The 17715-nt window shown below is 43.9% G+C and overlaps 1 protein-coding gene across 3 annotated transcripts in view; it reads right to left on the bottom strand.

The window, feature by feature from the left end:
* Positions 1–17715, bottom strand: part of VSTM2L (V-set and transmembrane domain containing 2 like) — an 82754-nt gene that overhangs the window by 7732 nt on the left and 57307 nt on the right. The gene's annotated exons all lie outside the window — the stretch shown is intronic.

Genomic DNA, 17715 nt, shown 5'->3' with positions numbered 1-17715 from the left:
TACATACCAGAGTATACAGGCCACAGTATGTAGGATACAGGCCATGGTATATAGTACAAATACCACAGTATATAGCATACAGGCCACAGCTCACCTTCATCCCCGGCTATCTGCTGTAGCTTACACATTATATAATATCATCTGATCACTGATTACAGATGGGCCAGGAACAGCAGGTGAGTAGGTATATATATATATATATATATATATATATATATATATATATATATGCACAGTTGCAAGAAAAAGTAAGTGAACCCTTTGCAATTATCTGGATTTCTATACTGATGTGATCAGATGTTATCCGAATGGTCAGAGGTCACCAATGCCTGCCTATAGACATCTCTGCCATATAAGAAGGTGGCGGTATTATTTTAGATGACCACCTGTAAGTACTATATATATACTCCTCTACACAGTTCTGTACACACACTGTTTACAAAAAGAAACATCCAGAAGCGAATTCAATGTTCCAGATGTAAGTGTTCCAGACTAATCCCCTCTATTTGTTTCTCACTGTATATGCGGAGTATATGAACAGGACTCCCAATACAGCCGGAGAGTGGCGCCCACTGGAGGTCACGGAGGGATAGAACAGGATTATGTAGGGCGTCTCACCCACCGCTGAGCTGCATCCATCCCCATTATCGGACTCTATCATTCCTGCCAGGACTCTCTGAACTGATTGCTAATAGTCTGTATGTGTTGGTATCCTGCGGCCGGCTCCTTACCTGGCGGTGACCACAGCAACGTCCATAAGACACAAGTAAGGGAGTCATCACAAGAGACCATGGACGGAGTTCACATAAGTGACTATTCTAGGTGTGATTATTATATACAGTATATGCTCATTGTCCTGCACTGCCCCCACAGGAGAGATCAGGTATAACATGCAGGAATTCCTATGCAGGACTATGCATGCAGCACATGGACTTTCTGGGTCCTCCAGAGCAAGAGACACTCTTTGCAGCCACTTCCCATACAACGGCCTCTCCTCTATGATCGCACAGAGCACTAATATAATGTTTTATAGCTTTTCTTTATCTTCTTTGGCTGGGGGCATTGCCTGGCGCAGTGGCAGCCTCATTGTGCGGGGGGCTTCTGTGGACTGTGGGCAGTATTAGCTGTCATAGTACATACACACCACCTCCCCCATAGTCCATGATGCAGCTATACTAGGCCAGCGACTATACTAGAGCGGCTATAGTAGGAGAGCGGCTATACTCAGAGGCAAGTGGCTATACTAGGAGGCGAGTGGCTATACTAGGAGGCGAGCGGCCATACTAGGAGGCCAGCGGCTATACTAGGAGGCCAGTGGCTATACTAGGAGGCAAGTGGCTATACTAGGAGGCGAGGGGCTATACTAGGAGGCCAGCGACTATACTAGGAGGCCAGCGGCTATACTAGGAGGCAAGTGGCTATACTAGGAGGCCAGCGGCTATACTAGGAGGCAAGTGGCTATACTAGGAGGCGAGCGGCTATACTAGGAGGCGAGCGGCTATACTAGGAGGCCAGCGGCTATACTAGGAGAGCGGCTATACTAGGAGGCCAGCGACTATACTAGAGCGGTTATACTAGGAGAGCGGCTGTACTAGGGGAGCGGCTATACTAGGTGGTGAGCGGCTATACTAGGAGGCCAGCGGCTATACTAGGAGAGCGGCTATACTAGGAGGCGAGCGGCTATACTAGGAGGCCAGCGGCTATACTAGGAGAGCGGCTATACTAGGAGGCCAGCGACTATACTAGAGCGGTTATACTAGGAGAGCGGCTGTACTAGGGGAGCGGCTATACTAGGTGGTGAGCGGCTATACTAGAGCGGCTATAGTAGGAGAGCGGCTATACTAGGAGGCGAGCGGCTATAGTAGGAGAGCGGCTGTACTGGGAGAGCGGCTATACTAGGCGAGCGGCTATACTAGGAGGCGAGCGGCTATACTAGGTGGTGAGCGGCTATACTAGAGCGGCTATAGTAGGAGAGCGGCTATACTAGGAGGCCAGCGACTATACTAGAGCGGCTATAGTAGGAGAGCGGCTATACTAGGAGGCGAGCGGCTATAGTAGGAGAGCGGCTATACTGGGAGAGCGGCTATACTAGGCGAGCGGCTATACTAGGAGGCGAGCGGCTATACTAGGAGGCCAGCGACTATACTAGGAGGCCAGCGACTATACTAGAGCGGCTATAGTAGGAGAGCGGCTATACTAGGAGGCGAGCGGCTATAGTAGGAGAGCGGCTGTACTGGGAGAGCGGCTATACTAGGCGAGCGGCTATACTAGGAGGCGAGCGGCTATACTAGGAGGCCAGTGACTATACTAGAGCTGCTATAGTAGGAGAGCGGCTATACTAGGAGGCGAGCGGCTATACTAGGAGGCCAGCGACTATACTAGAGCGGCTATAGTAGGAGAGCGGCTATACTAGGAGGCGAGCGGCTATACTAGAGTGGCTATACTAGGCGAGCGGCTATACTACGCTAGCGGCTATACATACTAGGAGAGCGTCTATACTAGGCGGCGAGCGTCTATACTAGGCGGCGAGCGGCTTTACAAGGTGGCGAGCGGCTATACTAGGCCCGGGGCTATACTAGGAGAGCAGCTATACTAGGCGAGCGGCTACACTAGGAGAGCGGCTATACTAGGAGAGCGGCTATACTAAGCGAGCAGCTATACTAGAGTGGCTATACTAGGCGAGCGGCTATACTAGGCCCGCGGCTAAACTAGGCCTGCGGCAATAATAGGAGAGCGGCTATACTAGGAGAGCGGCTGTACTAGGTAAGCGGCTACACTAGGCGAGCGGCTATACTAGAGTGGCTATACTAGGCGAGTGGCTATACTAGAGTGGCTATACTAGGGGAGCGGCTATACTAGAGTGGCTATACTAGGCGAGCAGCTATACTAGAGTGGCTATACTAGAGTGGCTATACTAGGCGAGCGGCTATACTAGAGTGGCTATACTAGGCGAGCAGCTATACTAGAGTGGCTATACTAGGGGAGCGGCTATACTAGAGTGGCTATACTAGGCGGCTATACTAGAGTGGCTATACTAGGCGAGCAGCTATACTAGAGTGGCTATACTAGGCGAGTGGCTATACTAGAGTGGCTATACTAGGCGGCTATACTAGGCGAGCGGCTATACTAGGCTAACGGCTATACTAGAGTGGCTATACTAGGCGAGCAGCTATACTAGAGTGGCTATACTACGCGAGCGGCTATACATACTAGGAGAGCGTCTATACTAGGCGGCGAGCGTCTATACTAGGCGGCGAGCGGCTTTACAAGGTGGCGAGCGGCTATACTAGGCCCGGGGCTATACTAGGAGAGCAGCTATACTAGGCGAGCGGCTACACTAGGAGAGCGGCTATACTAGGAGAGCGGCTATACTAAGCGAGCAGCTATACTAGAGTGGCTATACTAGGGGAGCGGCTATACTAGAGTGGCTATACTAGGCGAGCAGCTATACTAGAGTGGCTATACTAGAGTGGCTATACTAGGCGAGCGGCTATACTAGAGTGGCTATACTAGGGGAGCGGCTATACTAGAGTGGCTATACTAGGCGGCTATACTAGAGTGGCTATACTAGGCGAGCAGCTATACTAGAGTGGCTATACTAGGGGAGCGGCTATACTAGAGTGGCTATACTAGGCGGCTATACTAGAGTGGCTATACTAGGCGAGCAGCTATACTAGAGTGGCTATACTAGAGTGGCTATACTAGGCGAGTGGCTATACTAGAGTGGCTATACTAGGCGGCTATACTAGGCGAGCGGCTATACTAGGCTAACGGCTATACTAGAGTGGCTATACTAGGCGAGCAGCTATACTAGAGTGGCTATACTACGCGAGCGGCTATACATACTAGGAGAGCGTCTATACTAGGCGGCGAGCGTCTATACTAGGCGGCGAGCGGCTTTACAAGGTGGCGAGCGGCTATACTAGGCCCGGGGCTATACTAGGAGAGCAGCTATACTAGGCGAGCGGCTACACTAGGAGAGCGGCTATACTAGGAGAGCGGCTATACTAAGCGAGCAGCTATACTAGAGTGGCTATACTAGGCGAGCGGCTATACTAGGCCCGCGGCTAAACTAGGCCTGCGGCAATAATAGGAGAGCGGCTGTACTAGGAGAGCGGCTGTACTAGGTAAGCGGCTACACTAGGCGAGCGGCTACACTAGAGTGGCTATAGTAGGCGAGTGGCTATACTAGAGTGGCTATACTAGGCGAGTGGCTATACTAGAGTGGCTATACTAGGCGGCTATACTAGAGTGGTTATACTAGGCGAGCGGCTATACTAGGCTAACGGCTATACTAGAGTGGCTATACTAGGCGAGCAGCTATACTAGAGTGGCTATACTAGGGGAGCGGCTATACTAGAGTGGCTATACTAGGCGAGCAGCTATACTAGAGTGGCTATACTAGAGTGGCTATACTAGGCGGCTATACTAGAGTGGCTATACTAGGCGAGCAGCTATACTAGAGTGGCTATACTAGGGGAGCGGCTATACTAGAGTGGCTATACTAGGCGAGCAGCTATACTAGAGTGGCTATACTAGGCTAACGGCTATACTAGGCGGCTATACTAGAGTGGCTATACCAGGCGAGCGGCTATACTAGAGTGGCTATACTAGGCGGCTATACTAGAGTGGCTATATTAGGCGGCTATACTAGAGTGGCTATACTAGGCGGCTATACTAGAGTGGTTATACTAGGCGAGCGGCTATACTAGGCTAACGGCTATACTAGAGTGGCTATACTAGGCGAGCAGCTATACTAGAGTGGCTATACTAGGCTAACGGCTATACTAGGCGGCTATACTAGAGTGGCTATACCAGGCGAGCGGCTATACTAGAGTGGCTATATTAGGCGGCTATACTAGAGTGGCTATACTAGGAGAGCGGCTATACTAGAGTGGCTATACTTGGCGAGTGGCTATACATACTAGGAGAGCGGCTATACTAGAGTGGCTATACTTGGCGAGTGGCTATACATACTAGGAGAGCGGCAAAATTAGGCGGTGAGCAGCTTTACGAGGTGGCGTGCAGCTATACTAGGCCCGGGGCTATACTAGGAGAGCGACTATACTAGGCGAGCGGCTACACTAGGAGAGCGGCTATACTAGGAGAGCGGCTACACTAGGAGAGCGGCTATACTAGGAGAGCGGCTACACTAGGAGAGCGGCTAAACTAGGAGAGCGGCTATACTAGGAGAGCGGCTACACTAGGAGAGCGGCTAAACTAGGAGAGCGGCTATACTAAGAGAGCGGCAATACTAGGCGAGCGGCTAAACTAGGCCCATGGCTATACTAGGAGAGCGGCTACACTAGGCGAGCGGCTATACTAGGCGAGCGTCTATACTAAGCGAGCAGCTACACTAGGCGAGCGACTACACTAGGAGAGCGGCTATACTAGGCGAGCGTCTATACTAAGCGAGCAGCTATACTAGGCGAGCGACTACACTAGGCGAGCGGCTATACTAGGCGAGCGTCTATACTAAGCGAGCAGCTATACTAGGCGAGCGACTACACTAGGAGAGCGGCTATACTAGGCGAGCGTCTATACTAAGCGAGCAGCTATACTAGGCGAGCGACTACACTAGGAGAGCGGCTATACTAGGAGAGCGGCTATACTAAGCGAGCAGCTATACTAGGCGAGCGGCTATACTAGGCGAGCAGCTACACTAGGCGAGCGGCTATACTAGGTGGTGAGCGGCTATACTAGGCGAGCGGCTCCCAGCTGACCCCTGTCAGTAATTCCACATTCTGTTCCGGTGATGTCTGATCCCCAGCACTTTCTATGCACAGAAGAGGTAAATGAATGGAAAGCCTGGCCGGGAGAGGCTGCCCCCTCCTGTGCACAGACGGATGAGGATTCAATGCGGAGAGATCAGTCACAATGACCCACCACCCAATACAATGGAGCCGACCCATCATTAAAGAGAAGAGAGAGAGCGCTGTGGCTGGACAATGTGCCGGCGGTGAGCATCACAGGCGCGGTGACCGCCTCACATCGGCTCGTCAGCGGCTTTTCATCCTCCCTTCGTCCTCCTCAGATTAATTGCAGTTTGTGTTAATGAATTGTGTCTGGACTCCGCTCCGGCCGCCGCCGCCTCATTAAAATCCCCAGAACAGCCTTTGCATTGCTGTCTCTGATCCAAGCACATGGCTACAAGGAGACTGTCAGGCGGAGGAGGAGGGGGGGGGAGAGGAGGAAGGGGGGGGGGAGAGGAGGAGGGGGGGGGGAGAAGAGGAAGGGGGGGGGGCAATCATTCGGAGGCGACTTTTTCTTCTTAATTCTATGTGGATCTCACAACCAGGCGGCTATTACTGAAGACCCTCCGGCTCTCCTCACCTCTCTGGTTTAGTTTTAAGGTTGTGAACATCTTTGCTCTGATTTCTTTTACATTGTTGAGTTGCCTCCTGAATGCAGAATGAAGCGACTCTCTAAATGGTCTTCATTACAGATATCCAACCACTCCGCAGCGAATCAGAGACAGACAAGAGCTTGCTTCCCCCTCCGAGAGAGCAGCGGGGGGAGGCAATGGGGGTTATACACCAGCTCAGATTGGGGATGGAGGGAGAGAAACCATGGAGGGCAGCTCACACAGGCTGGAGAGAGGAAGGACATCAGATACAAGGCAGTCAGCAGGGAGGATCATATATACTGGGTACAAGTACAAAGGGAAAATAGGGGTAATCTGGCATTTGGGGGGGGGGGAAAAGTCATAGGTTGCTGGGGCAGTTCCTGTTCCTCTCCTGTTCAGCACCTTCTGGTTCCCCGATCTCCTGTCTTCTTCCTACTTCCAAGACAAGACCTGCCCCTCAGCCAATCACTGGCCCCGATAGGACAGCATTGTGGCCAGAGACTGTCAATGGCTGAGTGGGCAGATTCTGTACAGATGTTGGAAGACGACAAGTGATCGAGGGGGGGGGGTGAATTGTGGAACTGTGAGGAACTATTGGGGGAGGTAACTACTTGTGGGGCACTATTGCGGCAGTATTGAGGGGGTAACTACTTGTGGGGCACTATTGTGGCAGAATTGGGGGAGGTAACTACTTGTGGGGCACTATTGTGGCACTATTGGAGGAGGTAACTACTTGTGTGGCACTATAAGGGGAGGTAACTACTTGTGGGGCACTATTGTGGCACTATTGGGGCGGTAACTACTTGTGGGGCACTATTGGGGAGGTAACTACTTGTGGGGCACTATTGTGGCAGTATTGGGGGAGGTAACTACTTGTGGGGCACTATAGTGGCAGTATTGAGGAGGTAACTACTTATGGGGCACTATTGTGGCACTATTGGGGGAGGTAACTTCTTGTGGGGCACTATAGTGGCAGTATTGAGGAGGTAACTACTTATGGGGCACTATTGTGGCAGTATTGGGGGAGGTAACTACTTGTGGGGCACTATTGTGGCACTATTGGGGGAGGTAACTACTTGTGGGGCACTATAGTGGCAGTATTGAGGAGGTAACTACTTGTGGGGCACTATTGTGGCAGAATTGGGGGAGGTAACTACTTGTGGGGAACTATTGTATTGGGGGAGGTAACTACTTGTGGGGCACTATTGTGGCAGTATTGGGGGAGGTAACTTCTTGTGGGGCACTATTGTGGCAGTATTGGGGGAGGTAACTACTTGTGGGGCACTATTGTGGCACTATTGGGGTAGGTAACTACTTGTGGGGCACTATTGTGGCACTTTTGGGGAGGTAACTACTTGTGGAGCACTATTGTGGCACTATTGGGGGAGGTAACTACTTGTGGGGCACTATTGGGGGAGGTAACTACTTGTGGGGCACTACAGTGGCAGTATTGAGGAGGTAACTACTTATGGGGCACTATTGTGGCAGTATTGGGAGGTAACTACTTGTGGGGCACTATTGTGGCAGTATTGAGGAGGTAACTACTTGTGGGGCACTATTGTGGCAGTATTGGGGGAGGTAACTACTTGTGGAGCACTATTGTATTGGGGGAGGTAACTACTTGTGGGGCACTATTGTGGCAGAATTGGGGGAGGTAACTTCTTGTGGGGCACTATTGTATTGGGGAGGTAACTACTTGTGGGGCACTATTGTGGCAGTATTGGGGGAGGTAACTACTTATGGGGGACTATCGTGGCAGTATTGGGGGAGGTAACTACTTGTGGGGCACTATTGTGGCACTATTGGGGGAGGTAACTACTTGTGGGGCACTATTGTGGCACTATTGGGGGAGGTAACTACTTGTGGGGCACTATAAGGGGAGGTAACTACTTGTGGGGCACTATTGTGGCAGTATTGGGGGAGGTAACTACTTGTGGGGCACTATTGTGGCAGTATTGGGGGAGGTAACTACTTGTAGGGCAGTATTGGGGGAGGTAACTACTTGTGGGGCACTATTGTGGCAGTATTGGGGGAGGTAACTACTTGTAGGGCAGTATTGGGGAGGTAACTACTTGTGGGGCACTATTGTGGCAGTATTGTGGGAGGTAACTACTTGTGGGGCACTATTGTGGCAGTATTGTGGGAGGTAACTACTTGTGGGGCACTATTGTGGCACTATTGGGGAGGTAACTACTTGTGGGGCACTATTGTGGCACTATTGGGGAGGTAACTACTTGTGGGGCACTATTGTGGCACTATTGGGGAGGTAACCACTTGTGGGGCACTACTGTGGCAGTATTGAGGAGGTAACTACTTGTGGGGCACTATTGTGGCAGTATTGGGTGAGGTAACTACTACTTGTGGGGCACTATTGTGGCACTATTGGGGGAGGTAACTACTTGTGGGGCACTAATGTGGCAGTATTGGGGGAGGTAACTACTTGTGGGGCACTATTGTGGCACTATTGGGGGAGGTAACTACTTGTGGGGCACTAATGTGGCACTATTGGGGGAGGTAACTTCTTGTGGGGCACTAATGTGGCACTATTGGGGGAGGTAACTACTTGTGGGGCACTATTGTGGCATTATTAGGGGAGGTTGGGGAAATATGGGGGGCATCTACATTATAAGGATACTTCCCTCCGTACACTCTCTTTCACCCTGTCCTCTACCATTCCATCCTATACTTCTCATCTCACAGTAATTTATTATATCATTTATCATATTACAGCACCATGAACGCCGCAGTTTTGCTCAGCTGTCAATCAAGAAATTATCAAGCACGCATGTGCGAAACGCGTCGTCCAGCTGACACATTTCCCTCCCATGGGCTTTAGCTTTTAACTATAACATGGATTAAAGTTTAATGTTTTAACAGTTTTTCGAATTTTTTCTGGGTGTGCTGGATCCGCACCTTTTGTTTCTGGAATTTTTGCTACAAGCGGGCTGGCTACCCGGGATCCGTGCACCCCCCCAGGTGTATAAGGTGATCAGTAAGGAGATGAGGTGTATAAGAAGATGAGGTGTATAAGGTGATCAGGTGTATAAGGAGATCAGGTGTATAAGGTGATCAGTAAGGAGATGAGGTGTATAAGGAGATGAGGTGTATAAGGTGATCAGGTGTATAAGGAGATCAGGTGTATAAGGTGATCAGTTAGGAGATCAGGTGTATAAGGAGATCAGGTGTATAAGGAGATCAGGTGTATAAGGAGATCAGGTGTATAAGGAGATCAGGTGTATAAGGTGATCAGTAAGGAGATGAGGTGTATAAGGAGATGAGGTGTATAAGGTGATCAGGTGTATAAGGAGATCAGGTGTATAAAGAGATCAGGTGAATAAGGTGATCAGTAAGGAGATCAGGTGTATAAGGAGATCAGGTGTATAAGGTGATCAGTAAGGAGATCAGGTGTATAAGGTGATCAGTAAAGAGATAAGGTGATCAGGTGTATAAGGTGATCAGTAAGGAGATCGGGTGTAAAAGGAGATCAGGTGTATAAGGTGATCAGGTGTATAAGCTGATCAGTAAGGAGATCAGGTGTATAAGGTGATCAGGTGTATGAGGTGATCACTAAGGAGATCAGGTGTATAAGGTGATCAGGTGTAAAAGGTGATCAGGTGTATTAGGTGATCAGTAAGGAGATCAGGTGTACAAGGAGATCAGGTGTATAAGGTGATCAGGTGTATAAGGAGATAAGGTGATCAGGTGTATAAGGTGATCAGGTGTATAAGGTGATCAGTAAGGAGATCAGGTGTATAGGGTGATCAGGTGTAAAAGGTGATCAGTAAGGAGATCAGGTGTATAAGGTGATCAGGTGTATAAGGTGATCAGTAAGGAGATCAGGTGTATAAGGAGATCAGGTGTATAAGGTGATCAGGTGTATAAAGTGATCAGTAAGGTGATCAGTAGGGTGATCAGTAAGGAGATCAAGTGTATAAGGTGATCAGGTGTATAAGGTGATCAGTAAGAAGATCAGTTGTATAAGGAGATCAGGTGTATAAGGTGATCAGGTGTATAAGGTGATCAGTAAGGAGATCAGATGAATAAGGTGATCAGGTGTATAAGGTGATCAGTAAGGAGATCAGGTGTATAAGGTGATCAATAAGGAGATCAGGTGTATAAGGAGATCAGGTGAATAAGGTGATCAGGTGAATAAGGTGATTAGTAAGAAGATCAGTTGTATAAGGAGATCAGGTGTATAAGGAGATCAGGTGTATAAGGTGATCAGTAAGGAGATCAGGTGTATAAGGTGATCAGGTGTATAAGGTGATCAGTAAGGAGATCAGGTTTATAAGGAGATCAGGTGTATGAGGTGATCAGGTGTATAAGGTGATCAGGTGTATACGGTGATCAGGTGTATAAGGTGATCAGTAAGGAGATCAGGTGTATAAGGTGATCAGGTGTAAAAAGGAGATGAGGTGTATAAGGAGATCAGGTGTATAAGGTGAACAGGTGTATAAGGTGATCAGTAAGGTGATCAGTAGGGTGATCAGTAAGGAGATCAGGTGTATAAGGTGATCAGTAAGGAGATCAGGTGTATAAGGAGATCAGGTGTATAAGGTGATCAGTAAGAAGATCAGGTGTATAAGGTGATCAGGTGTATAAGGAGATCAGGTGTATAAGGTGATCAGTAAGGAGATCAGGTGTATAAGGTGATCAGTAAGAAGATCAGGTGTATAAGGAGATCAGGTGTATAAGGTGATCAGGTGTATAAGGTGATCAGGTGTATAAGGTTATCAGTAAGGAGATCAGGTGTATAAGGTGATCAGGTGTAAAAGGTGATCAGGTGTATAAGGTGATCAGTAAGGAGATCAGGTGTATGAAGAAATCAGGAGTATAAGGTGATCAGGTGTATAAGGTGATCAGTAACGAGATCAGGTGTATAAGGTTATCAGGTGTATAAGGTGATCAGTAAGGTGATCAGTAGGGTGATCAGTAAGGAGATCAGGTGTATAAGGAGATCAGGTGTATAAGGTGATCAGTAAGAAGATCAGGTGTATAAGGTGATCAGTAAGGTGATCAGTAGGGTGATCAGTAAGGAGATCAGGTGTATAAGGAGATCAGGTGTATAAGGTGATCAGTAAGGAGATCAGGTGTATAAGGAGAGCAGGTGTATAAGGTGATCAGTAAGAAGATCAGGTGTATAAGGTGATCAGTAAGGAGATCAGATGAATAAGGTGATTAGGTGTATAAGGTGATCAGTAAGGAGATCAGGTGTATAAGGAGATCAGGTGTATAAGGTGATCAGGTGTATAAGGTTATCAGTAAGGAGATCAGGTGTATAAGGTGATCAGGTGTAAAAGGTGATCAGTAAGGAGATCAGGTGTATGAAGAAATCAGGAGTATAAGGTGATCAGGTGTATAAGGTGATCAGTAAGGTGATCAGTAAAGAGATCAGGTGTATAAGGTTATCAGGTGTATAGGGTGATCAGTAAGGAGATCAGGTGTATAAGGTGATCAGTAAGGTAATCAGGTGTATAAGGTGATCAGGTGTATAAGGAGATCAGGTGTCTAAGGAGATCAGGTGTCTAAGGAGATCAGGTGTATAAGGTTATCAGTAAGGAGATCAAGTGTATAAGAAGATCAGGTGTATAAGGAGATCAGGTGTATAAGGTGATCAGTAAGGAGATCAGGTGTATAAGGTGATCAGGTGTATAAGGTTATCAGTAAGGAGATCAGGTGTATAAGGAGATCAGGTGTATAAGGAGATCAGGTGAATAAGGAGATCAGGTGTATAAGGTGATCAGTAAGGAGATCAGGTAAATAAGGTGATCAGGTGTATAAGGTGATCAGTAAGGAGATCAGGTGTATAAGGAGATCAGGTGTATAAGGAGATCAGGTGAATAAGGAGATCAGGTGAATAAGGAGATCAGGTGTATAAGGTGATCAGTAAGGAGATCAGGTGTATAAGGTGATCAGGTGTATAAGGTGATCAGTAAGGAGATCAGGTGTATAAGGAGATCAGGTGTATAAGGAGATCAGGTGAATAAGGAGATCAGGTGTATAAGGTGATCAGTAAGGAGATCAGGTGTATAAGGTGATCAGGTGTATAAGGTGATCAGTAAGGAGATCAGGTGTATACGGTGATCAGGTGTATAAGGTGATCAGTAAGGAGATTAGGTGTATAAGGTGATCAGGTGTATAAGGTGATCAGTAAGGAGATCAGGTGTATAAGGAGAGCAGGTGTATAAGGTGATCAGTAAGAAGATCAGGTGTATAAGGTGATCAGTAAGGAGATCAGATGAATAAGGTGATTAGGTGTATAAGGTGATCAGTAAGGAGATCAGGTGTATAAGGAGATCAGGTGTATAAGGTGATCAGTAAGGAGATCAGGTGTATAAGGAGATCAGGTGAATAAGGTGATCAGTAAGGAGATCGGGTGTATAAGGTGATCAGGTGAATAAGGTGATCCGGTGTATAAGGAGATCAGGTGTATAAGGTGATCAGTAAGGAGATAAGGTGTATAAGGAGATCAGGTGTATAAGGTGATCAGGTGTATAAGGTGATCAGTAAGGAGATCAGGTGTATAAGGAGATCAGGTGTATAAGGTGATCAGGTGTATAAGGTGATCATTAAGGAGATCAGGTTTATAAGGAGATCAGGTGTATAAGGTGATCAGGTGTATAAGGAGATCAGGTGTATAAGGTGATCAGGTGTATAAGGTGATCAGGTGTATAAGGAGATCAGTAAGGTGATCAGTAAAGAGATCAGGTGTATAAGGTGATCAGGTGTATAAGGTGATCAGGTGTATAAGGAGATCAGGTGTATAAGGAGATCAGTAAGGTGATGAGGTGTATGAAGAAATCAGGAGTATAAGGTGATCAGTAAGGTGATCAGTAAAGAGATCAGGTGTATAAGGTGATCAGGTGTATAAGGTGATCAGTAAGGAGATCAGGTGTATAAGGTGATCAGGTGTATAAGGTGATCAGTAAGGAGATCAGATGCATAAGGAGATCAGGTGTATACACATAACCACGTAATGTACACGTAACCCTACACATATACATAACCCTATACATATACATAACCCTATACATATACATAACCCTACACATATACATAACCCTACACATATACATAACCCTACACATATACATAACCCTACACATATAGCCAACACATAACCCTATACATATACATAACACTACACATATACATAACCCTACACATATACAAAACCCTATACATATAGCCAACACATAACCCTACACATATAGCCAACACATAGCCCTACACATATACATAACCCTACACATATACATAACCCTACACATATACATAACCCCTACACATATACATAACCCTACACATATACATAACCCTATACATATACATAACCCTACACATATATATAACCCTATACATATAGCCAACACATAACCCTACACATATAGCCAACACATAGCCCTACACATATACATAACCCTACACATATACATAACCCTACACATATACATAACCCCTACACATATACATAACCCTATACATATACATAACACTATACATATACATAACCCTACACATATACATAACCCTACACATATACATAACCCTATACATATACATAACACTACACATATACATAACCCTACACATATACATAACCCTATACATATACATAACCCCTACACATATACATAACCCTACACATATACATAACACTACACATATACATAACCCTATACATATACATAACCCTACACATATACATAACCCCTACACATATACATAACCCTATAAATATACATAACCCTACACATATACATAACACTACATATATACATAACCCTATACATATACATAACACTACACATATACATAACCCTACACATATACATAACCCTACACATATACATAACCCTACACATATACATAACCCCTACACATATACATAACCCTACACATATACATAACCCTACACATATACATAACACTACACATATACATAACCCTACACATATACATAACCCCTACACATATACATAACCCTACACATATACATAACCCTACACATATACATAACACTACACATATACATAACCCTACACATATACATAACCCTATACATATACATAACACTACACATATACATAACCCTATACATACACATAACACTACACATATACATAACCCTACACATATACATAACCCTATACATATACATAACCCTACACATATACATAACCCTACACATATACATAACCCCTACACATATACATAACCCCTACACATATACATAACCCTACACATATACATAACCCTACACATATACATAACCCTATACATATAGCCAACACATAACCCCACACATATACATAACCCTACACATATACATAACCCTACACATATACATAACCCTATACATATACATAACCCTATACATATACATAACCCTACACATATACATAACCCTACATATATACATAACCCTACACATATACATAACCCTACACATATACATAACCCTATACATATACATAACCCTATACATATACATAACACTACACATATACATAACCCTACACATATACATAACCATACACATATACATAACCCTATATAAATACATAACCCTATACATATACATAACCCCTACACATATACATAACCCTACACATATACATAACACTACACATATACATAACCCTATACATATACATAACCCCTACACATATACATAACCCTACACATATACATAACCCTATACATATACATAACCCTACACATATAGCCAACACATAACCCCACACATATACATAACCCTACACATATACATAACCCTACACATATACATAACCCTATACATATACATAACCCTACACATATACATAACCCTACACATATACATAACCCTATACATATAGCCAACACATAGCCCTATACATATACATAACACTATACATATACATAACTCTATACATATACATAACCCTACACATATACATAACCCTACACATATAGCCAACACATAACCCTACACATATACATAACCCTACACATATACATAACCCTATACATATACATAACCCTACACATATACATAACCCTATACATATACATAACCCTACACATATAGCCAACACATAGCCCTATACATATACATAACACTATACATATACATAACCCTACACATATACATAACCCTATACATATACATAACACTATACATATACATAACCCTATACATATACATAACCCTACACATATACATAACACTACACATATACATAACCCTACACATATACATAACACTACACATATACATAACCCTACACATATAGCCAACACATAGCCCTATACATATACATAACACTATACATATACATAACCCTACACATATACATAACCCTATACATATACATAACACTATACATATACATAACCCTATACATATACATAACCCTACACATATACATAACACTACACATATACATAACCCTATACATATACATAACACTACACATATACACAACCCTACACATATACATAACCCTATACATATACATAACCCTACACATATAGCCAACACATAGCCCTATACATATACATAACACTACACATATACATAACCTTACACATATACATAACACTATACAAATACATAACCCCTACACATATACATAACACTACACATATACATAACACTACACATATACATAACACTACACATATACATAACCCTACACATATACATAACCCTACACATATACATAACACTACACATATACATAACCCTATACATATACATAACACTACACATATACATAACCCTACACATATACATAACCCTACACATATAGCCAACACATAACCCTATACATATACATAACCCCTACACATATACATAACCCTACACATATACATAACACTATACATATACATAACCCCTACACATATACATAACCCTACACATATACATAACCCTATACATATACATAACCCCTACACATATACATAACACTACACATATACATAACACTATACATATACATAACCCTACACATATACATAACACTACACATATACATAACCCTACACATATACATAACACTACACATATACATACCCCTACACATATACATAACACTACACATATACATAACCCTATACATATACATAACACTACACATATACATAACACTATACATATACATAACCCTACACATATACATAACCCTACACATATACATAACCCCTACACATATACATAGCCCTATACATATACATAACCCTATACATATACATAACCATACACATATACATAACCCTACACATATACATAACACTATACATATACATAACCCCTACACATATACATAACACTACACATATACATAACCCTACACATATACATAACACTACACATATACATACCCCTACACATATACATAACACTACACATATACATAACCCTATACATATACATAACACTACACATATACATAACACTATACATATACATAACCCTACACATATACATAACCCTACACACATACATAACCCCTACACATATACATAACCCTACACATATACATAACACTATACATATACATAACCCCTACACATATACATAACACTACACATATACATACCCCTACACATATACATAACACTACACATATACATAACCCTATACATATACATAACACTACACATATACATAACACTATACATATACATAACCCTACACATATACATAACCCTACACATATACATAACCCCTACACATATACATAGCCCTATACATATACATAACCCTATACATATACATAACCATACACATATACATAACCCTACACATATACATAACACTATACATATACATAACCCCTACACATATACATAACCCTACACATATACATAACCCTATACATATACATAACCCTACACATATACATAACCCTACACATATACATAACCCTACACATATACATAACCCTACACATATACATAACACTACACATATACATAACCCTACACATATACATAACACTACACATATACATAACACTACACATATACATAACCCTATACATATACATAACACTACACATATACATAACCCTACACATATAGCCAACACATAACCCTATACATATACATAACCCTACACATATACATAACACTACACATATACATAACCCTACACATATACATAACACTACACATATACATAACCCTATACATATACATAACACTACACATATACATAACCCTACACATATACATAACCCTATACATATAGCCAACACATAACCCTATACATATACATAACCCTACACATATAGCCAACACATAACCCTATACATATACATAACCCTACACATATACATAACACTACACATATACATACCCCTACACATATACATAAC

This window comes from Dendropsophus ebraccatus, chromosome 14, assembly GCF_027789765.1.
Source record: "Dendropsophus ebraccatus isolate aDenEbr1 chromosome 14, aDenEbr1.pat, whole genome shotgun sequence".
Classification (NCBI taxonomy): domain Eukaryota; kingdom Metazoa; phylum Chordata; class Amphibia; order Anura; family Hylidae; genus Dendropsophus; species Dendropsophus ebraccatus.
Note: the sequence above shows the minus strand (reverse complement) of the source record. Positions and strands in the feature narration are given on the sequence as shown.